Source organism: Schistocerca cancellata, chromosome 4 (genome assembly GCF_023864275.1).
Source record: "Schistocerca cancellata isolate TAMUIC-IGC-003103 chromosome 4, iqSchCanc2.1, whole genome shotgun sequence".
In the NCBI taxonomy this organism is placed as follows: Eukaryota; Metazoa; Arthropoda; class Insecta; order Orthoptera; family Acrididae; genus Schistocerca; species Schistocerca cancellata.
Genome location: NC_064629.1, coordinates 8,166,309 through 8,187,328, shown reverse-complemented (window position 1 = coordinate 8,187,328; position 21,020 = coordinate 8,166,309). Strand labels below are relative to the sequence as shown.

The window sequence follows — 21,020 nt, the reverse complement described above, 5'->3', positions numbered from 1 at the left end:
CGAGTAAAGTCGGGACAAGTCGGGACGGGGACAGGGACAGGGATAGGAATGGTGCGAATGCACTGCAAACTACGCAGACACCTGGTGTGAGGCGAGGCGAGGCGAGGCGAGGCGAGGAAGCCCACATCGCTACCAGTGGCGCCCTCCAGCACGACACTGCCACACCCCGCACAGGCCCTCCGCTGAACACCAGGGACAAGATGCGTCCTCCGCTAGTGTCGAAGGCTGCACGCGCCCAGCGAATGACAGGGGGTGCAACGAGCAGCAGTGCGTCTCACACACGCGGCGGTGCGCCCGCCAATTCGGCCGTCGCTCTGCTGGGACGCCGGGCGCGCCTCCCCGCGCCGTCCTCGAGGAACTGGCGGTTGCGGAAGGAAGCGCTTTCGACAAATGCGGCCGAAAACTAACATTTTGTGTGTTGGGAGAAAAGCCGAACGTGAATTCTGCCGTGCTCCTACATTAGATGAGCGCCAACGGCCATACCATGATGAATACACCGGTTCTAGTCCGATCACCGAAGTTAAGCATCATCGGGCCCGGCTAGTACTTGGATGGGTGACCGCCTGGGAAACCCGGGAGCTGTTGGCTCACTTCCTTTTGTTTTTTTGTTATGTCGCCAGCCGAATTTTCAAACTACCTTTCTGTTGTGACAAAGATGCTTCCTTAAGCCTTTTAAACTACTGTAATGGTACGAAAATGCAGTAATTAACTCAGTTTGAGGGAGAATGTGCTAACCAAGTTTGCCAAGAAGACTTTGAAAACGACAAAACAGTACGAATCGGCAGGTGATTTCTGAAATACGTCACCGCCTATTGTTGTGTAGGAGTGTAGAGTTCCAAATTTGATTTGTAACCACGAATGTATTCCTTAGTCGTCTCGTCTCGTCCCGCAGACGTTTGTCGTGCTTGCGCTGTCATATGGACCACGACCCGAGCGGCAGCGAGCGGCAGTCGAGCAAAGTCGGGACAAGTCGGGACGGGGACAGGGACAGGGATAGGAATGGTGCGAATGCACTGCAAACTACGCAGACACCTGGTGTGAGGCGAGTCGAGGAAGCCCACATCGCTACCAGTGGCGCCCTCCAGCACGACACTGCCACACCCCGCACAGGCCCTCCGCTGAACACCAGGGACAAGATGCGTCCTCCGCTAGTGTCGAAGGCTGCACGCGCCCAGCGAATGACAGGGGGTGCAACGAGCAGCAGTGCGTCTCACACACGCGGCGGTGCGCCCGCCAATTCGGCCGTCGCTCTGCTGTGACGCCGGGCGCGCCTCCCCGCGCCGTCCTCGAGGAACTGGCGGTTGCGGAAGGAAGCGCTTTCGTCAAATGCGGCCGAAAACTAACATTTTGTGTGTTGGGAGAAAAGCCGAACGCGAATTCTGCCGTGCTCCTACATTAGATGAGAGCCAACGGCCATACCATGATGAATACACCGGTTCTCGTCCGATCACCGAAGTTAAGCATCATCGGGCCCGGCTAGTACTTGGATGGGTGACCGCCTGGGAAACCCGGGTGCTGTTGGCTCCCTTTCTTTTGTTTTTTTGTGATGTCGCCAGCCCAATTTTCAAACTACCTTTCTGTTGTGACAAAGATGCTTCCTTAAGCCTTTTAAGCTACTGTAATGGTACGAAAATGCAGTAATTAACTCAGTTTGAGGGAGAATGTGCTAACCAAGTTTGCCAAGAAGACTTTGAAAACGATAAAACAGTACGAATCGGCAGGTGATTTCTGAAATACGTCACCGCCTATTGTTGTGTAGGAGTGTAGAGTTCCAAATTTGATTTGTAACCACGAATGTATTCCTTAGTCGTATCGTCTCGTCCCGCAGACGTTTGTCGTTCTTGCGCTGTCATATGGACCACGACCCGAGCGGCAGCGAGCGGCAGTCGAGCAAAGTCGGGACAAGTCGGGACGGGGACAGGGACAGGGATAGGAATGGTGCGAATGCACTGCAAACTACGCAGACACCTGGTGTGAGGCGAGGCGAGGCGAGGCGAGGAAGCCCACATCGCTACCAGTGGCGCCCTCCAGCACGACACTGCCACACCCCGCACAGGCCCTCCGCTGAACACCAGGGACAAGATGCGTCCTCCGCCAGTGTCGAAGGCTGCACGCGCCCAGCGAATGACAGGGGGTGCAACGAGCAGCAGTGCGTCTCACACACGCGGCGGTGCGCCCGCCAATTCGGCCGTCGCTCTGCTGGGACGCCGGGCGCGCCTCCCCGCGCCGTCCTCGAGGAACTGGCGGTTGCGGAAGGAAGCGCTTTCGTCAAATGCGGCCGAAAACTAACATTTTGTGTGTTGGGAGAAAAGCCGAACGTGAATTCTGCCGTGCTCCTACATTAGATGAGCGCCAACGGCCATACCATGATGAATACACCGGTTCTCGTCCGATCACCGAAGTTAAGCATCATCGGGCAGGGCTAGTACTTGGATGGGTGACCGCCTGGGAAACCCGGGTGCTGTTGGCTCCCTTCCCTTTGTTTTTTTTTTTAAGTCGCCTGCCCAATTTTCAAACTACCTTTCTGTTGTGACAAAGATGCTTCCTTAAGCCTTTTAAACTACTGTAATGGTACGAAAATGCAGTAATTAACTCAGTTTGAGGGAGAATGTGCTAACCAAGTTTGCCAAGAAGACTTTGAAAACGACAAAACAGTACGAATCGGCAGGTGATTTCTGAAATACGTCACCGCTTATTGTTGTGTAGGATGGTAGAGTTCCAAATTTGATTTGTAACCACGAATGTATTCCTTAGTCGTCTCGTCTCGTCCCGCAGACGCTTGTCGTGCTTGCGCTGTCATATGGACCACGACCCGAGCGGCAGCGAGCGGCAGTCGAGCAAAGTCGGGACAAGTCGGGACGGGGACAGGGACAGGGATAGGAATGGTGCAAATGCACTGCAAACTACGCAGACACCTGGTGTGAGGCGAGGCGAGGCGAGGCGAGGCGAGGCGAGGAAGCCCACATCGCTACCAGTGGCGCCCTCCAGCACGACACTGCCACACCCCGCACTGGCCCTCCGCTGAACACCAGGGACAAGATGCGTCCTCCGCTAGTGTCGAAGGCTGCACGCGCCCAGCGAATGACAGGGGGTGCAACGAGCAGCAGTGCGTCTCACACACGTGGCGGTGCGCCCGCCAATTCGGCCGTCGCTCTGCTGGGACGCCGGGCGCGCCTCCCCGCGCCGTCCTCGAGGAACTGGCGGTTGCGGAAGGAAGCGCTTTCGTCAAATGCGGCCGAAAACTAACATTTTGTGTGTTGGGAGAAAAGCCGAACGTGAATTCTGCCGTACTCCTACATTAGATGAGCGCCAACGGCCATACCATGATGAATACACCGGTTCTCGTCCGATCATCGAAGTTAAGCATCATCGGGCCCGGCTAGTACTTGGATGGGTGACCGCCTGGGAAACCCGGGAGCTGTTGGCTCCCTTCCTTTTGTTTTTTTGTTATGTCGCCAGCCCAATTTTCAAACTACCTTTCTGTTGTGACAAAGATGCTTCCTTAAGCCTTTTAAACTACTGTAATGGTACGAAAATGCAGTAATTAACTCAGTTTGAGGGAGAATGTGCTAACCAAGTTTGCCAAGAAGACTTTGAAAACGACAAAACAGTACGAATCGGCAGGTGATTTCTGAGATACGTCACCGCCTATTGTTGTGTATGAGTGTAGAGTTCCAAATTTGATTTGTAACCACGAATGTATTCCTTAGTCGTCTCGTCTCGTCCCGGAGACGTTTGTGGTGCTTGCGCTGTCATATGGATCACGACTCGAGCGGCAGCGAGCGGCAGTCGAGCAAAGTCGGGACAAGTCGGGACCGGGACAGGGACAGGGATAGGAATGGTGCGAATGCACTGCAAACTACGCAGACACCTGGTGTGAGGCGAGGCGAGGCGAGGCGAGGCGAGGAAGCCCACATCGCTATTAGTGGCGCCCTCCAGCACGACACTGCCACACCCCGCACAGGCCCTCCGCTGAACACCAGGGACAAGATGCGTCCTCCGCTAGTGTCGAAGGCTGCACGCGCCCAGCGAATGACAGGGGGTGCAACGAGCAGCAGTGCGTCTCACACACGCGGCGGCGCGCCCGCCAATTCGGCCGTCGCTCTGCTGGGACGCCGGGCGCGCCTCCCCGCGCCGTCCTCGAGGAACTGGCGGTTGCGGAAGGAAGCGCTTTCGTCAAATGCGGCCGAAAACTAACATTTTGTGTGTTGGGAGAAAAGCCGAACGCGAATTCTGCCGTGCTCCTACATTAGATGTGCGCCAACGGCCATACCATGATGAATACACCGGTTCTCGTCCGATCACCGAAGTTAAGCATCATCGGGCCCGGCTAGTACTTGGATGGGTGACCGCCTTGGAAACCCGGATGCTGTTGGCTCCCTTCCTTTTCTTTTTTTGTTATGTCGCCAGCCTAATTTTTAAACTACCTTTCTGTTGTGACAAAGATGCTTCCTTAAGCCTTTTAAACTACTGTAATGGTACGAAAATGCAGTAATTAACTCAGTTTGAGGGAGAATGTGCTAACCAAGTTTGCCAAGAAGACTTTGAAAACGACAAAACAGTACGAATCGGCAGGTGATTTCTGAAATACGTCACCGCCTATTGTTGTGTAGGAGTGTAGAGTTCCAAATTTGATTTGTAACCACGAATGTATTCCTTAGTCGTCTCGTCTCGTCCCGCAGACGTTTGTCGTGCTTGCGTTGTCATATGGACCACGACCCGAGCGGCAGCGAGCGGCAGTCGAGCAAAGTCGGGACAAGTCGGGACGGGGACAGGGACAGGGATAGGAATGGTGCGAATGCACTGCAAACTACGCAGACACCTGGTGTGAGGCGAGGAGAGGCGAGGCGAGACGAGGAAGCCCACATCGCTACCAGTGGCGCCCTCCAGCACGACACTGCCACACCCCGCACAGGCCCTCCGCTGAACACCAGGGACAAGATGCGTCCTCCGCTAGTGTCGAAGGCTGCACGCGCCCAGCGAATGACAGGGGGTGCAACGAGCAGCAGTGCGTCTCACACACGCGGCGGTGCGCCCGCCAATTCGGCCGTCGCTCTGCTGGGACGCCGGGCGCGCCTGCCCGCGCCGTCCTCGAGGAACTGGCGGTTGCGGAAGGAAGCGCTTTCGTCAAATGCGGCCGAAAACTAACATTTTGTGTGTTGGGAGAAAAGCCGAACGCGAATTCTGCCGTGCTCCTACATTAGATGAGCGCCAACGGCCATACCATGATGAATACACCGGTTCTCGTCCGATCACCGAAGTTAAGCATCATCGGGCCCGGCTAGTACTTGGATGGGTGACCGCCTGGGAAACCCGGGTGCTGTTGGCTCCCTTTCTTTTGTTTTTTTGTTATGTCGCCAGCCCAATTTTCAAACTACCTTTCTGTTGTGACAAAGATGCTTCCTTAAGCCTTTTAAACTACTGTAATGGTACGAAAATGCAGTAATTAACTCAGTTTGAGGGAGAATGTGCTAACCAAGTTTGCCAAGAAGACTTTGAAAACGACAAAACAGTACGAATCGGCAGGTGATTTCTGAAATACGTCACCGCCTATTGTTGTGTAGGAGTGTAGAGTTCCAAATTTGATTTGTAACCACGAATGTATTCCTTAGTCGTCTCGTCTCGTCCCGCAGACGTTTGTCGTGCTTGCGCTGTCATATGGACCATGACCCGAGCGGCAGCGAGCGGCAGTCGAGCAAAGTCGGGACAAGTCGGGACGGGGACAGGGACAGGGATAGGAATGGTGCGAATGCACTGCAAACTACGCAGACACCTGGTGTGAGGCGAGGCGAGGCGAGGCGAGACGAGGAAGCCCACATCGCTACCAGTGGCGCCCTCCAGCACGACACTGCCACACCCCGCACAGGCCCTCCGCTGAACACCAGGGACAAGATGCGTCCTCCGCTAGTGTCGAAGGCTGCACGCACCCAGCGAATGACAGGGGGTGCAACGACCAGCAGTGCGTCTCACACACGCGGCGGTGCGCCCGCCAATTCGGCCGTCGCTCTGCTGGGACGCCGGGCGCGCCTCCCCGCGCCGTCCTCGAGGAACTGGCGGTTGCGGAAGGAAGCGCTTTCGTCAAATGCGGCCGAAAACTAACATTTTGTGTGTTGGGAGAAAAGCCGAACGCGAATTCTGCCGTGCTCCTACATTAGATGAGCGCCAACGGCCATACCATGATGAATACACCGGTTCTCGTCCGATCACCGAAGTTAAGCATCATCGGGCCCGGCTAGTACTTGGATGGGTGACCGCCTGGGAAACCCGGGTGCTGTTGGCTCCCTTCCTTTTGTTTTTTTGTTATGTCGAAAGCCCAATTTTCAAACTACCTTTCTGTTGTGACAAAGATGCTTCCTTAAGCCTTTTAAACTACTGTAATGGTACGAAAATGCAGTAATTAACTCAGTTTGAGGGAGAATGTGCTAACCAAGTTTGCCAAGAAGACTTTGAAAACGACAAAACAGTACGAATCGGCAGGTGATCTCTGAAATACGTCACCGCCTATTGTTGTGTAGGAATGTAGATTTCCAAATTTGATTTGTAATCACGAATGTATTCCTTAGTCGTCTCGTCTCGTCCCGCAGACGTTTGTCGTGCTTGCGCTGTCATATGGACCACGACCCGAGCGGCAGCGAGCGGCAGTCGAGCAAAGTCGGGACAAGTCGGGACGGGGACAGGGACAGGGATAGGAATGGTGCGAATGCACTGCAAACTACGCAGACACCTGGTGTGAGGCGAGGCGAGGCGAGGCGAGGCGAGGAAGCCCACATCGCTACCAGTGGCGCCCTCCAGCACGACACTGCCACACCCCGCACAGGCCCTCCGCTGAACACCAGGGACAAGATGCGTCCTCCGCTAGTGTCGAAGGCTGCACGCGCCCAGCGAATGACAGGGGGTGCAACGAGCAGCAGTGCGTCTCACACACGCGGCGGTGCGCCCGCCAATTCGGCCGTCGCTCTGCTGGGACGCCGGGCGCGCCTCCCCGCGCCGTCCTCGAGGAACTGGCGGTTGCGGAAGGAAGCGCTTTCGTCAAATGCGGCCGAAAACTAACATTTTGTGTGTTGGGAGAAAAGCCGAACGCGAATTCTGCCGTGCTCCTACATTAGATGAGCGCCAACGGCCATACCATGATGAATACACCGGTTCTCGTCCGATCACCGAAGTTAAGCATCATCGGGCCCGGCTAGTACTTGGATGGGTGACCGCCTGGGAAACCCGGGTGCTGTTGGCACCCTTCCTTTTGTTTTTTTGTTATGTCGCCAGCCCAATTTTCAAACTACCTTTCTGTTGTGACAAAGATGCTTCCTTAAACCTTTTAAACTACTGTAATGGTACGAAACTGCAGTAATTAACTCAGTTTGAGGGAGAATGTGCTAACCAAGTTTGCCAAGAAGACTTTGAAAACGACAAAACAGTACGAATCGGCAGGTGATTTCTGAAATACGTCACCGCCTATTGTTGTGTAGGAGTGTAGAGTTCCAAATTTGATTTGTAACCACGAATGTATTCCTTAGTCGTCTCGTCTCGTCCCGCAGACGTTTGTCGTGCTTGCGCTGTCATATGGACCACGACCCGAGCGGCAGCGAGCGGCAGTCGAGCAAAGTCGGGACAAGTCGGGACGGGGACAGGGACAGGGATAGGAATGGTGCGAATGCACTGCAAACTACGCAGACACCTGGTGTGAGGCGAGGCGAGGCGAGGCGAGGCGAGACGAGGAAGCCCACATCGCTACCAGTGGCGCCCTCCAGCACGACACTGCCACACTCCGCACAGGCCCCCCGCTGAACACCAGGGACAAGATGCGTCCTCCGCTAGTGTCGAAGGCTGTACGCGCCCAGCGAATGACAGGGGGTGCAACGAGCAGCAGTGCGTCTCACACACGCGGCGGTGCGCCCGCCAATTCGGCCGTCGCTCTGCTGGGACGCCGGGCGCGCCTCCCCGCGCCGTCCTCGAGGAACTGGCGGTTGCGGAAGGAAGCGCTTTCGTCAAATGCGGCCGAAAACTAACATTTTGTGTGTTGGGAGAAAAGCCGAACGCGAATTCTGCCGTGCTCCTACATTAGATGAGCGCCAACGGCCATACCATGATGAATACACCGGTTCTCGTCCGATCACCGAAGTTAAGCATCATCGGGCCCGGCTAGTACTTGGATGGGTGACCGCCTGGGAAACCAGGGTGCTGTTGGCTCCCTTCGTTTTTTTGTTATGTCGCCAGCCCAATTTTCAAACTACCTTTCTGTTGTGACAAAGATGCTTCCTTAAGCCTTTTAAACTACTGTAATGGTACGATAATGCAGTAATTAACTCAGTTTGAGGGAGAATGTGCTAACCAAGTTTGCCAAGAAGACTTTGAAAACGACAAAACAGTACGAATCGGCAGGTGATTTCTGAAATACGTCACCGCCTATTGTTGTGTAGGAGTGTAGAGTTCCAAATTTGATTTGTAACCACGAATGTATTCCTTAGTCGTCTCGTCTCGTCCCGCAGACGTTTGTCGTGCTTGCGCTGTCATATGGACCACGACCCGAGCGGCAGCGAGCGGCAGTCGAGCAAAGTCGGGACAAGTCGGGACGGGGACAGGGACAGGGACAGGAATGGTGCGAATGCACTGCAAACTACGCAGACACCTGGTGTGAGGCGAGGCGAGGAAGCCCACATCGCTACCAGTGGCGCCCTCCAGCACGACACTGCCACACCCCGCACAGGCCCTCCGCTGAACACCAGGGACAAGATGCGTCCTCCGCTGGTGTCGAAGGCTGCACGCGCCCAGCGAATGACAGGGGTGGAACGAGCAGCAGTGCGTCTCACACACGCGGCGGTGCGCCCGCCAATTCGGCCGTCGCTCTGCTGGGACGCCGGGCGCTCCTCCCCGCGCCGTCCTCGAAGAACTGGCGGTTGCGGAAGGAAGCGCTTTCGTCAAATGCGGCCGAAAACTAACAATTTGTGTGTTGGGAGAAAAGCCGAACGCGAATTCTGCCGTGCTCTTACATTAGATGAGCGCCAACGGCCATACCATGATGAATACACCGGTTCACGTCCGATCACCGAAGTTAAGCATAATCGGGCCCGGCTAGTACTTGGATGGGTGACCGCCTTGGAAACCCGGGTGCTGTTGGCTCCCTTCCTTTTGTTTTTTTGTTATGTCGCCAGCCCAATTTTCAAACTACCTTTCTGTTGTGACAAAGATGCTTCCTTAAGCCTTTTAAACTACTGTAATGGTACGAAAATGCAGTAATTAACTCAGTTTGAGGGAGAATGTGCTAACCAAGTTTGCCAAGAAGACTTTGAAAACGACAAAACAGTACGAATCGGCAGGTGATTTCTGAAATACGTCACCGCCTATTGTTGTGTAGGAGTGTAGGGTTCCAAATTTGATTTGTAACCACGAATGTATTCCTTAGTCGTCTCGTCTCGTCCCGCAGACGTTTGTCGTGCTTGCGCTGTCATATGGACCACGACCCGAGCGGCAGCGAGCGGCAGTCGAGCAAAGTCGGGACAAGTCGGGACGGGGACAGGGACAGGGATAGGAATGGTGCGAATGCACTGCAAACTACGCAGACACCTGGTGTGAGGCGAGGCGAGGCGAGGCGAGGCGAGACGAGGAAGCCCACATCGCTACCAGTGGCGCCCTCCAGCACGACACTGCCACACCCCGCACAGGCCCTCCGCTGAACACCAGGGACAAGATGCGTCCTCCGCTAGTGTCGAAGGCTGCACGCGCCCAGCGAATGACAGGGGGTGTACCGAGCAGCAGTGCGTCTCACACACGCGGCGGTGCGCCCGCCAATTCGGCCGTCACTCTGCTGGGACGCCGGGCGCGCCTCCCCGCGCCGTCCTCGAGGAACTGGCGGTTGCGGAAGGAAGCGCTTTCGTCAAATGCGGCCGAAAACTAACATTTTGTGTGTTGGGAGAAAAGCCGAACGCAAATTCTGCCGTGCTCCTACATTAGATGAGCGCCAACGGCCATACCATGATGAATACACCGGTTCTCGTCCGATCACCGAAGTTAAGCATCATCGGGCCCGGCTAGTACTTGGATGGGTGACCGCCTGGGAAACCCGGGTGCTGTTGGCTCGCTTCCTTTTGTTTTTTTGTTATGTCGCCAGCCCAATTTTCAAACTACCTTTCTGTTGTGACAAAGATGCTTCCTTAAGCCTTTTAAACTACTGTAATGGTACGAAAATGCAGTAATTAACTCAGTTTGAGGGAGAATGTGCTAACTAAGTTTGCCAAGAAGACTTTGAAAACGACAAAACAGTACGAATCGGCAGGTGATTTCTGAAATACGTCACCGCCTATTGTTGTGTAGGAGTGTAGAGTTCCAAATTTGATTTGTAACCACGAATGTATTCCTTAGTCGTCTCGTCTCGTCCCGCAGACGTTTGTCGTGCTTGCGCTGTCATATGGACCACGACCCGAGCGGCAGCGAGCGGCAGTCGAGCAAAGTCGGGACAAGTCGGGACGGGGACAGGGACAGGGATAGGAATGGTGCGAATGCACTGCAAACTACGCAGACACCTGGTGTGAGGCGAGGCGAGGAAGCCCACATCGCTACCAGTGGCGCCCTCCAGCACGACACTGCCACACCCCGCACAGGCCCTCCGCTGAACACCAGGGACAAGATGCGTCCTCCGCTAGTGTCGAAGGCTGCACGCGCCCAGCGAATGACAAGGGGTGCAACGAGCAGCAGTGCGTCTCACACACGCGGCGGTGCGCCCGCCAATTCGGCCGTCGCTCTGCTGGGACGCCGGGCGCGCCTCCCCGCGCCGTCCTCGAGGAACTGGCGGTTGCGGAAGGAAGCGCTTTCGTCAAATGCGGCCGAAAACTAACATTTTGTGTGTTGGGAGAAAAGCCGAACGCGAATTCTGCCGTGCTCCTACATTAGATGAGCGCCAACGGCCATACCATGATGAATACACCGGTTCTCGTCCGATCACCGAAGTTAAGCATCATCGGGCCCGGCTAGTACTTGGTTGGGTGACCGCCTGGGAAACCCGGGTGCTGTTGGCTCCCTTCCTTTTGTTTTTTTGTTATGTCGCCAGCCCAATTTTCAAACTACCTTTCTGTTGTGACAAAGATGCTTCCTTAAGCCTTTTAAACTACTGTAATGGTACGAAAATGCAGTAATTAACTCAGTTTGAGGGAGAATGTGCTAACTAAGTTTGCCAAGAAGACTTTGAAAACGACAAAACAGTACGAATCGGCAGGTGATTTCTGAAATACGTCACCGCCTATTGTTGTGTAGGAGTGTAGAGTTCCAAATTTGATTTGTAACCACGAATGTATTCCTTAGTCGTCTCGTCTCGTCCCGCAGACGTTTGTCGTGCTTGCGCTGTCATATGGACCACGACCCGAGCGGCAGCGAGCGGCAGTCGAGCAAAGTCGGGACAAGTCGGGACGGGGACAGGGACAGGGATAGGAATGGTGCGAATGCACTGCAAACTACGCAGACACCTGGTGTGAGGCGAGGCGAGGCGAGGCGAGGCGAGGAAGCCCACATCGCTACCAGTGGAGCCCTCCAGCACGACACTGCCACACCCCGCACAGGCCCTCCGCTGAACACCAGGGACAAGATGCGTCCTCCGCTAGTGTCGAAGGCTGCACGCGCCCAGCGAATGACAAGGGGTGCAACGAGCAGCAGTGCGTCTCACACACGCGGCGGTGCGCCCGCCAATTCGGCCGTCGCTCTGCTGGGACGCCGGGCGCGCCTCCCCGCGCCGTCCTCGAGGAACTGGCGGTTGCGGAAGGAAGCGCTTTCGTCAAATGCGGCCGAAAACTAACATTTTGTGTGTTGGGAGAAAAGCCGAACGCGAATTCTGCCGTGCTCCTACATTAGATGAGCGCCAACGGCCATACCATGATGAATACACCGGTTCTCGTCCGATCACCGAAGTTAAGCATCATCGGGCCCGGCTAGTACTTGGATGGGTGACCGCCTGGGAAACCCGGGTGCTGTTGGCTCCCTTCCTTTTGTTTTTTTGTTATGTCGCCAGCCCAATTTTCAAACTACCTTTCTGTTGTGACAAAGATGCTTCCTTAAGCCTTTTAAACTACTGTAATGGTACGAAAATGCAGTAATTAACTCAGTTTGAGGGAGAATGTGCTAACCAAGTTTGCCAAGAAGACTTTGAAAACGACAAAACAGTACGAATCGGCAGGTGATTTCTGAAATACGTCACCGCCTATTGTTGTGTAGGAGTGTAGAGTTCCAAATTTGATTTGTAACCACGAATGTATTCCTTAGTCGTCTCGTCTCGTCCCGCAGACGTTTGTCGTAGTTGCGCTGTCATATGGACCACGACCCGAGCGGCAGCGAGCGGCAGTCGAGCAAAGTCGGGACAAGTCGGGACGGGGACAGGGACAGGGATAGGAATGGTGCGAATGCACTGCAAACTACGCAGACACCTGGTGTGAGGCGAGGCGAGGCGAGGCGAGGAAGCCCACATCGCTACCAGTGGCGCCCTCCAGCACGACACTGCCACACCCCGCACAGGCCTTCCGCTGAACACCAGGGACATGATGCGTCCTCCGCTAGTGTCGAAGGCTGCACGCGCCCAGCGAATGACAGGGGGTGCAACGAGCAGCAGTGCGTCTCACACACGCGGCGGTGCGCCCGCCAATTCGGCCGTCGCTCTGCTGGGACGCCGGGCGCGCCTCCCCGCGCCGTCCTCGAGGAACTGGCGGTTGCGGAAGGAAGCGCTTTCGTCAAATGCGGCCGAAAACTAACATTTTGTGTGTTGGGAGAAAAGCCGAACGCGAATTCTGCCGTGCTCCTACATTAGATGAGCGCCAACGGCCATACCATGATGAATACACCGGTTCTCGTCCGATCACCGAAGTTAAGCATCATCGGGCCCGGCTAGTACTTGGATGGGTGACCGCCTGGGAAACCCGGGTGCTGTTGGCTTCCTTCCTCTTGTTTTTTTGTTATGTCGCCAGCCCAATTTCCAAACTACCTTTCTGTTGTGACAAAGATGCTTCCTTAAGCCTTTTAAACTACTGTAATGGTACGAAAATGCAGTAATTAACTCAGTTTGAGGGAGAATGTGCTAACCAAGTTTGCCAAGAAGACTTTGAAAACGACAAAACAGTACGAATCGGCAGGTGATTTCTGAAATACGTCACCGCTTATTGTTGTGTAGGAGTGTAGAGTTCCAAATTTGATTTGTAACCACGAATGTATTCCTTAGTCGTCTCGTCTCGTCCCGCAGACGTTTGTCGTAGTTGCGCTGTCATATGGACCACGAACCGAGCGGCAGCGAGCGGCAGTCGAGCAAAGTCGGGACAAGTCGGGACGGGGACAGGGACAGGGATATGAATGGTGCGAATGCACTGCAAACTACGCAGACACCTGGTGTGAGGCGAGGCGAGGCGAGGCGAGGAAGCCCACATCGCTACCAGTGGCGCCCTCCAGCACGACACTGCCACACACCGCACAGGCCCTCCGCTGAACACCATGGACAAGATGCGTCCTCCGCTAGTGTCGAAGGCTGCACGCGCCCAGCGAATGACAGGGGGTGCAACGAGCAGCAGTGCGTCTCACACACGCGGCGGTGCGCCCGCCAATTCGGCCGTCGCTCTGCTGGGACGCCGGGCGCGCCTCCCCGCGCCGTCCTCGAGGAACTGGCGGTTGCGGAAGGAAGCGCTTTCGTCAAATGCGGCCGAAAACTAACATTTTGTGTGTTGGGAGAAAAGCCGAACGCGAATTCTGCCGTGCTCCTACATTAGATGAGCGCCAACGGCCATACCATGATGAATACACCGGTTCTCGTCCGATCACCAGAGTTAAGCATCATCGGGCCCGGCTAGTACTTGGATGGGTGACCGCCTGGGAAACCCGGGTGCTGTTGGCTCCCTTCCTTTTGTTTTTTTGTTATGTCGCCAGCCCAATTTTCAAACTACTTTTCTGTTGTGACAAAGATGCTTCCTTAAGCCTTTTAAACTACTGTAATGGTACGAAAATGCAGTAATTAACTCAGTTTGAGGGAGAATGTGCTAACCAAGTTTGCCAAGAAGACTTTGAAAACGACAAAACAGTACGAATCGGCAGGTGATTTCTGAAATACGTCACCGCCTATTGTTGTGTAGGAGTGTAGAGTTCCAAATTTGATTTGTAACCACGAATGTATTCCTTAGTCGTCTCGTCTCGTCCCGCAGACGTTTGTCGTGCTTGCGCTGTCATATGGACCACGACCCGAGCGGCAGCGAGCGGCAGTCGAGCAAAGTCGGGACAAGTCGGGACGGGGACAGGGACAGGGATAGGAATGGTGCGAATGCACTGCAAACTACGCAGACACCTGGTGTGAGGCGAGGCGAGGCGAGGAAGCCCACATCGCTACCAGTGGCGCCCTCCAGCACGACACTGCCACACCCCGCACAGGCCCTCCGCTGATCACCAGGGACAAGATGCGTCCTCCGCTAGTGTCGAAGGCTGCACGCGCCCAGCGAATGACAGGGGGTGCAACGAACAGCAGTGCGTCTCACACACGCGGCGGTGCGCCCGCCAATTCGGCCGTCGCTCTGCTGGGACGCCGGGCGCGCCTCCCCGCGCCGTCCTCGAGGAACTGGCGGTTGCGGAAGGAAGCGCTTTCGTCAAATGCGGCCGAAAACTAACATTTTGTGTGTTGGGAGAAAAGCCGAACGCGAATTCTGCCGTGCTCCTACATTAGATGAGCGCCAACGGCCATACCATGATGAATACACCGGTTCTCGTCCGATCACCGAAGTTAAGCATCATCGGGCCCGGCTAGTACTTGGATGGTTGACCGCCTGGGAAACCCGGGTGCTGTTGGCTTCCTTCCTCTTGTTTTTTTGTTATGTCGCCAGCCCAATTTTCAAACTACCTTTCTGTTGTGACAAAGATGCTTCCTTAAGCCTTTTAAACTACTGTAATGGTACGAAAATGCAGTAATTAACTCAGTTTGAGGGAGAATGTGCTAACCAAGTTTGCCAAGAAGACTTTGAAAACGACAAAACAGTACGAATCGGCAGGTGATTTCTGAAATACGTCACCGCTTATTGTTGTGTAGGAGTGTAGAGTTCCAAATTTGATTTGTAACCACGAATGTATTCCTTAGTCGTCTCGTCTCGTCCCGCAGACGTTTGTCGTAGTTGCGCTGTCATATGACCACGACCCGAGCGGCAGCGAGCGGCAGTCGAGCAAAGTCGGGACAAGTCGGGACGGGGACAGGGACAGGGATAGGAATGGTGCGAATGCACTGCAAACTACGCAGACACCTGGTGTGAGGCGAGGCGAGGCGAGGCGAGGAAGCCCACATCGCTACCAGTGGCGCCCTCCAGCACGACACTGCCACACCCCGCACAGGCCTTCCGCTGAACACCAGGGACATGATGCGTCCTCCGCTAGTGTCGAAGGCTGCACGCGCCCAGCGAATGACAGGGGGTGCAACGAGCAGCAGTGCGTCTCACACACGCGGCGGTGCGCCCGCCAATTCGGCCGTCGCTCTGCTGGGACGCCGGGCGCGCCTCCCCGCGCCGTCCTCGAGGAACTGGCGGTTGCGGAAGGAAGCGCTTTCGTCAAATGCGGCCGAAAACTAACATTTTGTGTGTTGGGAGAAAAGCCGAACGCGAATTCTGCCGTGCTCCTACATTAGATGAGCGCCAACGGCCATACCATGATGAATACACCGGTTCTCGTCCGATCACCGAAGTTAAGCATCATCGGGCCCGGCTAGTACTTGGATGGGTGACCGCCTGGGAAACCCGGCTGCTGTTGGCTCCCTTCCTTTTGTTTTTTTGTTATGTCGCCAGCCCAATTTTCAAACTACCTTTCTGTTGTGACAAAGATGCTTCCTTAAGCCTTTTAAACTACTGTAATGGTACGAAAATGCAGTAATTAACTCAGTTTGAGGGAGAATGTGCTAACCAAGTTTGCCAAGAAGACTTTGAAAACGACAAAACAGTACGAATCGGCAGGTGATTTCTGAAATACGTCACCGCCTATTGTTGTGTAGGAGTGTAGAGTTCCAAATTTGATTTGTAACCACGAATGTATTCCTTAGTCGTCTCGTCTCGTCCCGCAGACGTTTGTCGTGCTTGCGCTGTCATATCTACCACGACCCGAGCGGCAGCGAGCGGCAGTCGAGCAAAGTCGGGACAAGTCGGGACGGGGACAGGGACAGGGATAGGAATGGTGCGAATGCACTGCAAACTACGCAGACACCTGGTGTGAGGCGAGGCGAGGCGAGGCGAGGAAGCCCACATCGCTACCAGTGGCGCCCTCCAGCACGACACTGCCACACCCCGCACAGGCCTTCCGCTGAACACCAGGGACATGATGCGTCCTCCGCTAGTGTCGAAGGCTGCACGCGCCCAGCGAATGACAGGGGGTGCAACGAGCAGCAGTGCGTCTCACACACGCGGCGGTGCGCCCGCCAATTCGGCCGTCGCTCTGCTGGGACGCCGGGCGCGCCTCCCCGCGCCGTCCTCGAGGAACTGGCGGTTGCGGAAGGAAGCGCTTTCGTCAAATGCGGCCGAAAACTAACATTTTGTGTGTTGGGAGAAAAGCCGAACGCGAATTCTGCCGTGCTCCTACATTAGATGAGCGCCAACGGCCATACCATGATGAATACACCGGTTCTCGTCCGATCACCAGAGTTGAGCATCATCGGGCCCGGCTAGTACTTGGATGGGTGACCGCCTGGGAAACCCGGGTGCTGTTGGCTCCCTTCCTTTTGTTTTTTTGTTATGTCGCCAGCCCAATTTTCAAACTACTTTTCTGTTGTGACAAAGATGCTTCCTTAAGCCTTTTAAACTACTGTAATGGTACGAAAATGCAGTAATTAACTCAGTTTGAAGGAGAATGTGCTAACCAAGTTTGCCAAGAAGACTTTGAAAACGACAAAACAGTACGAATCGGCAGGTGATTTCTGAAATACGTCACCGCCTATTGTTGTGTAGGAGTGTAGAGTTCCAAATTTGATTTGTAACCACGAATGTATTCCTTAGTCGTCTCGTCTCGTCCCGCAGACGTTTGTCGTGCTTGCGCTGTCATATGGAGCACGACCCGAGCGGCAACGAGCGGTAGTCGAGCAAAGTCGGGACAAGTCGGGACGGGGACAGGGACAGGGATAGGAATGGTGCGAATGCACTGCAAACTACGCAGACACCTGGTGTGAGGCGAGGCGAGGCGAGGAAGCCCACATCGCTACCAGTGGCGCCCTCCAGCACGACACTGCCACACCCCGCACAGGCCCTCCGCTGATCACCAGGGACAAGATGCGTCCTCCGCTAGTGTCGAAGGCTGCACGCGCCCAGCGAATGACAGGGGGTGCAACGAGCAGCAGTGCGTCTCACACACGCTGCGGTGCGCCCGCCAATTCGGCCGTCGCTCTGCTGGGACGCCGGGCGCGCCTCCCCGCGCCGTCCTCGAGGAACTGGCGGTTGCGGAAGGAAGCGCTTTCGTCAAATGCGGCCGAAAACTAACATTTTGTGTGTTGGGAGAAAAGCCGAACGCGAATTCTGCCGTGCTCCTACATTAGATGAGCGCCAACGGCCATACCATGATGAATACACCGGTTCTCGTCCGATCACCGAAGTTAAGCATCATCGGGCCCGGCTAGTACTTGGATGGGTGAGCGCCTGGGAAACCCGGGTGCTGTTGGCTCCCTTCCTTTTGTTTTTTTTGTTATGTCGCCAGCCCAATTTTCAAACTACCTTTCTGTTGTGACAAAGATGCTTCCTTAAGCCTTTTAAACTACTGTAATGGTACGAAAATGCAGTAATTAACTCAGTTTGAGGGAGAATGTGCTAACCAAGTTTGCCAAGAAGACTTTGAAAACGACAAAACAGTACGAATCGGCAGGTGATTTCTGAAATACGTCACCGCTTATTGTTGTGTAGGAGTGTAGAGTTCCAAATTTGATTTGTAACCACGAATGTATTCCTTAGTCGTCTCGTCTCGTCCCGCAGACGTTTGTCGTAGTTGCGCTATCATATGGACCACGACCCGAGCGGCAGTCGAGCAAAGTCGGGACAAGTCGGGACGGGGACAGGGACAGGGATAGGAATGGTGCGAATGCACTGCAAACTACGCAGACACCTGGTGTGAGGCGAGGCGAGGCGAGGCGAGGAAGCCCACATCGCTACCAGTGGCGCCCTCCAGCACGACACTGCCACACCCCGCACAGGCCTTCCGCTGAACACCAGGGACATGATGCGTCCTCCGCTAGTGTCGAAGGCTGCACGCGCCCAGCGAATGACAGGGGGTGCAACGAGCAGCAGTGCGTCTCACACACGCGGCGGTGCGCCCGCCAATTCGGCCGTCGCTTTGCTGGGACGCCGGGCGCGCCTCCCCGCGCCGTCCTCGAGGAACTGGCGGTTGCGGAAGGAAGCGCTTTCGTCAAATGCGGCCGAAAACTAACATTTTGTGTGTTGGGAGAAAAGCCGAACGCGAATTCTGCCGTGCTCCTACATTAGATGAGCGCCAACGGCCATACCATGATGAATACACCGGTTCTCGTCCGATCACCGAAGTTAAGCATCATCGGGCCCGGCTAGTACTTGGATGGGTGACCGCCTGGGAAACCCGGCTGCTGTTGGCTCCCTTCCTTTTGTTTTTTTGTTATGTCGCCAGCCCAATTTTCAAACTACCTTTCTGTTGTGACAAAGATGCTTCCTTAAGCCTTTTAAACTACTGTAATGGTACGAAAATGCAGTAATTAACTCAGTTTGAGGGAGAATGTGCTAACCAAGTTTGCCAAGAAGACTTTGAAAACGACAAAACAGTACGAATCGGCAGGTGATTTCTGAAATACGTCACCGCCTATTGTTGTGTAGGAGTGTAGAGTTCCAAATTTGATTTGTAACCACGAATGTATTCCTTAGTCGTCTCGTCTCGTCCCGCAGACGTTTGTCGTGCTTGCGCTGTCATATCTACCACGACCCGAGCGGCAGCGAGCGGCAGTCGAGCAAAGTCGGGACAAGTCGGGACGGGGACAGGGACAGGGATATGAATGGTGCGAATGCACTGCAAACTACGCAGACACCTGGTGTGAGGCGAGGCGAGGCGAGGCGAGGAAGCCCACATCGCTACCAGTGGCGCCCTCCAGCACGTCACTGCCACACACCGCACAGGCCCTCCGCTGAACACCATGGACAAGATGCGTCCTCCGCTAGTGTCGAAGGCTGCACGCGCCCAGCGAATGACAGGGGGTGCAACGAGCAGCAGTGCGTCTCACACACGCGGCGGTGCGCCCGCCAATTCGGCCGTCGCTCTGCTGGGACGCCGGGCGCGCCTCCCCGCGCCGTCCTCGAGGAACTGGCGGTTGCGGAAGGAAGCGCTTTCGTCAAATGCGGCCGAAAACTAACATTTTGTGTGTTGGGAGAAAAGCCGAACGCGAATTCTGCCGTGCTCCTACATTAGATGAGCGCCAACGGCCATACCATGATGAATACACCGGTTCTCGTCCGATCACCAGAGTTGAGCATCATCGGGCCCGGCGAGTACTTGGATGGGTGACCGCCTGGGAAACCCGGGTGCTGTTGGCTCCCTTCCTTTTGTTTTTTTGTTATGTCGCCAGCCCAATTTTCAAACTACTTTTCTGTTGTGACAAAGATGCTTCCTTAAGCCTTTTAAACTACTGTAATGGTACGAAAATGCAGTAATTAACTCAGTTTGAAGGAGAATGTGCTAACCAAATTTGCCAAGAAGACTTTGAAAACGACAAAACAGTACGAATCGGCAGGTGATTTCTGAAATACGTCACCGCCTATTGTTGTGTAGGAGTGTAGAGTTCCAAATTTGATTTGTAACCACGAATGTATTCCTTAGTCGTCTCGTCTCGTCCCGCAGACGTTTGTCGTGCTTGCGCTGTCATATGGACCACGACCCGAGCGGCAGCGAGCGGCAGTCGAGCAAAGTCGGGACAAGTCGGGACGGGGACAGGGACTGGGATAGGAATGGTGCGAATGCACTGCAAACTACGCAGACACCTGGTGTGAGGCGAGGCGAGGCGTGGCGAGGCGAGGAAGCCCACATCGCTACCAGTGGCGCCCTCCAGCACGACACTGCCACACCCCGCGCAGGCCCTCCGCTGAACACCAGGGACAAGATGCGTCCTCCGCTAGCGTCGAAGGCTGCACGCGCCCAGCGAATGACAGGGGGTGCAACGAGCAGCAGTGCGTCTCACACACGCGGCGGTGCGCCCGCCAATTCGGCCGTCGCTCTGCTGGGACGCCGGGCGCGCCTCCCCGCGCCGTCCTCGAGGAACTGACGGTTGCGGAAGGAAGCGCTTTCGTCAAATGCGGCCGAAAACTATCATTTTGTGTGTTGGGAGGAAAGCCGAACGCGAATTCTGCCGTGCTCCTACATTAGATGAGCGCCAACGGCCATACCATGACGAATACACCGGTTCTCGTCCGATCACCGAAGTTAAGCATCATCGGGCCCGGCTAGTACTTGGATGGGTGACCGCCTGGGAAACCCGTGTGCTGTTGGCTCCCTTTCTTTTGTTTTTTTGTTATGTCGCCAGCCCAATTTTCAAACTACCTTTCTGTTGTGACAAAGATGCTTCCTTAAGCCTTTTAAACTACTGTAATGGTACGAAAATGCAGTAATTAACTCAGTTTGAAGGAGAATGTGCTAACCAAGTTTGCCAAGAAGACTTTGAAAACGACAAAACAGTACGAATCGGCAGGTGATTTCTGAAATACGTCACCGCCTATTGTTGTGTAGGAGTGTAGAGTTCCAAATTTGATTTGTAACCACGAATGTATTCCTTAGTCGTCTCGTCTCGTCCCGCAGACGTTACTCGTGCTTGCGCTGTCATATGGAGCACGACCCGAGCGGCAACGAGCGGCAGTCGAGCAAAGTCGGGACAAGTCGGGACGGGGACAGGGACAGGGATAGGAATGGTGCGAATGCACTGCAAACTACGCAGACACCTGGTGTGAGGCGAGGCGAGGCGAGGAAGCCCACATCGCTACCAGTGGCGCCCTCCAGCACGACACTGCCACATCCCGCACAGGCCCTCCGCTGAACACCAGGGACAAGATGCGTCC

At 55.0% G+C, this 21,020-nt stretch overlaps 22 non-coding genes across 22 annotated transcripts; all 22 read left to right on the top strand.

Annotated features, from left to right (window-relative positions):
* Positions 1-469: 469 nt before the first annotated feature.
* Positions 470-588, top strand: LOC126185240 (5S ribosomal RNA). Its single transcript, XR_007537002.1, has one exon. It is a non-coding gene; the product is annotated as a 5S ribosomal RNA (ribosomal RNA).
* An 817-nt stretch (positions 589-1,405) lies between these two features.
* LOC126186209 (5S ribosomal RNA) lies at positions 1,406-1,524 on the top strand. Its single transcript, XR_007537311.1, has one exon. It is a non-coding gene; the product is annotated as a 5S ribosomal RNA (ribosomal RNA).
* An 827-nt stretch (positions 1,525-2,351) lies between these two features.
* LOC126186442 (5S ribosomal RNA) lies at positions 2,352-2,470 on the top strand. Its single transcript, XR_007537536.1, has one exon. It is a non-coding gene; the product is annotated as a 5S ribosomal RNA (ribosomal RNA).
* Positions 2,471-3,308: 838 nt separating this feature from the next.
* Positions 3,309-3,427, top strand: LOC126186571 (5S ribosomal RNA). Its single transcript, XR_007537642.1, has one exon. It is a non-coding gene; the product is annotated as a 5S ribosomal RNA (ribosomal RNA).
* An 832-nt stretch (positions 3,428-4,259) lies between these two features.
* Positions 4,260-4,378, top strand: LOC126186616 (5S ribosomal RNA). The gene has a single exon (XR_007537680.1). It is a non-coding gene; the product is annotated as a 5S ribosomal RNA (ribosomal RNA).
* An 832-nt stretch (positions 4,379-5,210) lies between these two features.
* On the top strand, positions 5,211-5,329 carry LOC126186208 (5S ribosomal RNA). The gene has a single exon (XR_007537310.1). It is a non-coding gene; the product is annotated as a 5S ribosomal RNA (ribosomal RNA).
* An 832-nt stretch (positions 5,330-6,161) lies between these two features.
* On the top strand, positions 6,162-6,280 carry LOC126186207 (5S ribosomal RNA). Its single transcript, XR_007537309.1, has one exon. It is a non-coding gene; the product is annotated as a 5S ribosomal RNA (ribosomal RNA).
* An 832-nt stretch (positions 6,281-7,112) lies between these two features.
* On the top strand, positions 7,113-7,231 carry LOC126186247 (5S ribosomal RNA). Its single transcript, XR_007537348.1, has one exon. It is a non-coding gene; the product is annotated as a 5S ribosomal RNA (ribosomal RNA).
* An 837-nt stretch (positions 7,232-8,068) lies between these two features.
* Positions 8,069-8,187, top strand: LOC126186311 (5S ribosomal RNA). The gene has a single exon (XR_007537409.1). It is a non-coding gene; the product is annotated as a 5S ribosomal RNA (ribosomal RNA).
* Positions 8,188-8,998: 811 nt separating this feature from the next.
* On the top strand, positions 8,999-9,117 carry LOC126185254 (5S ribosomal RNA). Its single transcript, XR_007537016.1, has one exon. It is a non-coding gene; the product is annotated as a 5S ribosomal RNA (ribosomal RNA).
* An 837-nt stretch (positions 9,118-9,954) lies between these two features.
* On the top strand, positions 9,955-10,073 carry LOC126186206 (5S ribosomal RNA). The gene has a single exon (XR_007537308.1). It is a non-coding gene; the product is annotated as a 5S ribosomal RNA (ribosomal RNA).
* An 817-nt stretch (positions 10,074-10,890) lies between these two features.
* LOC126186264 (5S ribosomal RNA) lies at positions 10,891-11,009 on the top strand. The gene has a single exon (XR_007537365.1). It is a non-coding gene; the product is annotated as a 5S ribosomal RNA (ribosomal RNA).
* Positions 11,010-11,841: 832 nt separating this feature from the next.
* On the top strand, positions 11,842-11,960 carry LOC126186205 (5S ribosomal RNA). Its single transcript, XR_007537307.1, has one exon. It is a non-coding gene; the product is annotated as a 5S ribosomal RNA (ribosomal RNA).
* An 827-nt stretch (positions 11,961-12,787) lies between these two features.
* Positions 12,788-12,906, top strand: LOC126186204 (5S ribosomal RNA). The gene has a single exon (XR_007537306.1). It is a non-coding gene; the product is annotated as a 5S ribosomal RNA (ribosomal RNA).
* An 827-nt stretch (positions 12,907-13,733) lies between these two features.
* LOC126186600 (5S ribosomal RNA) lies at positions 13,734-13,852 on the top strand. The gene has a single exon (XR_007537665.1). It is a non-coding gene; the product is annotated as a 5S ribosomal RNA (ribosomal RNA).
* Positions 13,853-14,674: 822 nt separating this feature from the next.
* Positions 14,675-14,793, top strand: LOC126186370 (5S ribosomal RNA). The gene has a single exon (XR_007537466.1). It is a non-coding gene; the product is annotated as a 5S ribosomal RNA (ribosomal RNA).
* Positions 14,794-15,619: 826 nt separating this feature from the next.
* On the top strand, positions 15,620-15,738 carry LOC126186361 (5S ribosomal RNA). Its single transcript, XR_007537458.1, has one exon. It is a non-coding gene; the product is annotated as a 5S ribosomal RNA (ribosomal RNA).
* An 827-nt stretch (positions 15,739-16,565) lies between these two features.
* On the top strand, positions 16,566-16,684 carry LOC126185340 (5S ribosomal RNA). The gene has a single exon (XR_007537100.1). It is a non-coding gene; the product is annotated as a 5S ribosomal RNA (ribosomal RNA).
* Positions 16,685-17,506: 822 nt separating this feature from the next.
* LOC126186601 (5S ribosomal RNA) lies at positions 17,507-17,625 on the top strand. Its single transcript, XR_007537666.1, has one exon. It is a non-coding gene; the product is annotated as a 5S ribosomal RNA (ribosomal RNA).
* An 818-nt stretch (positions 17,626-18,443) lies between these two features.
* On the top strand, positions 18,444-18,562 carry LOC126186360 (5S ribosomal RNA). The gene has a single exon (XR_007537457.1). It is a non-coding gene; the product is annotated as a 5S ribosomal RNA (ribosomal RNA).
* Positions 18,563-19,389: 827 nt separating this feature from the next.
* Positions 19,390-19,508, top strand: LOC126185389 (5S ribosomal RNA). Its single transcript, XR_007537146.1, has one exon. It is a non-coding gene; the product is annotated as a 5S ribosomal RNA (ribosomal RNA).
* Positions 19,509-20,340: 832 nt separating this feature from the next.
* On the top strand, positions 20,341-20,459 carry LOC126185276 (5S ribosomal RNA). Its single transcript, XR_007537038.1, has one exon. It is a non-coding gene; the product is annotated as a 5S ribosomal RNA (ribosomal RNA).
* The last annotated feature ends 561 nt before the right edge of the window (positions 20,460-21,020 follow it).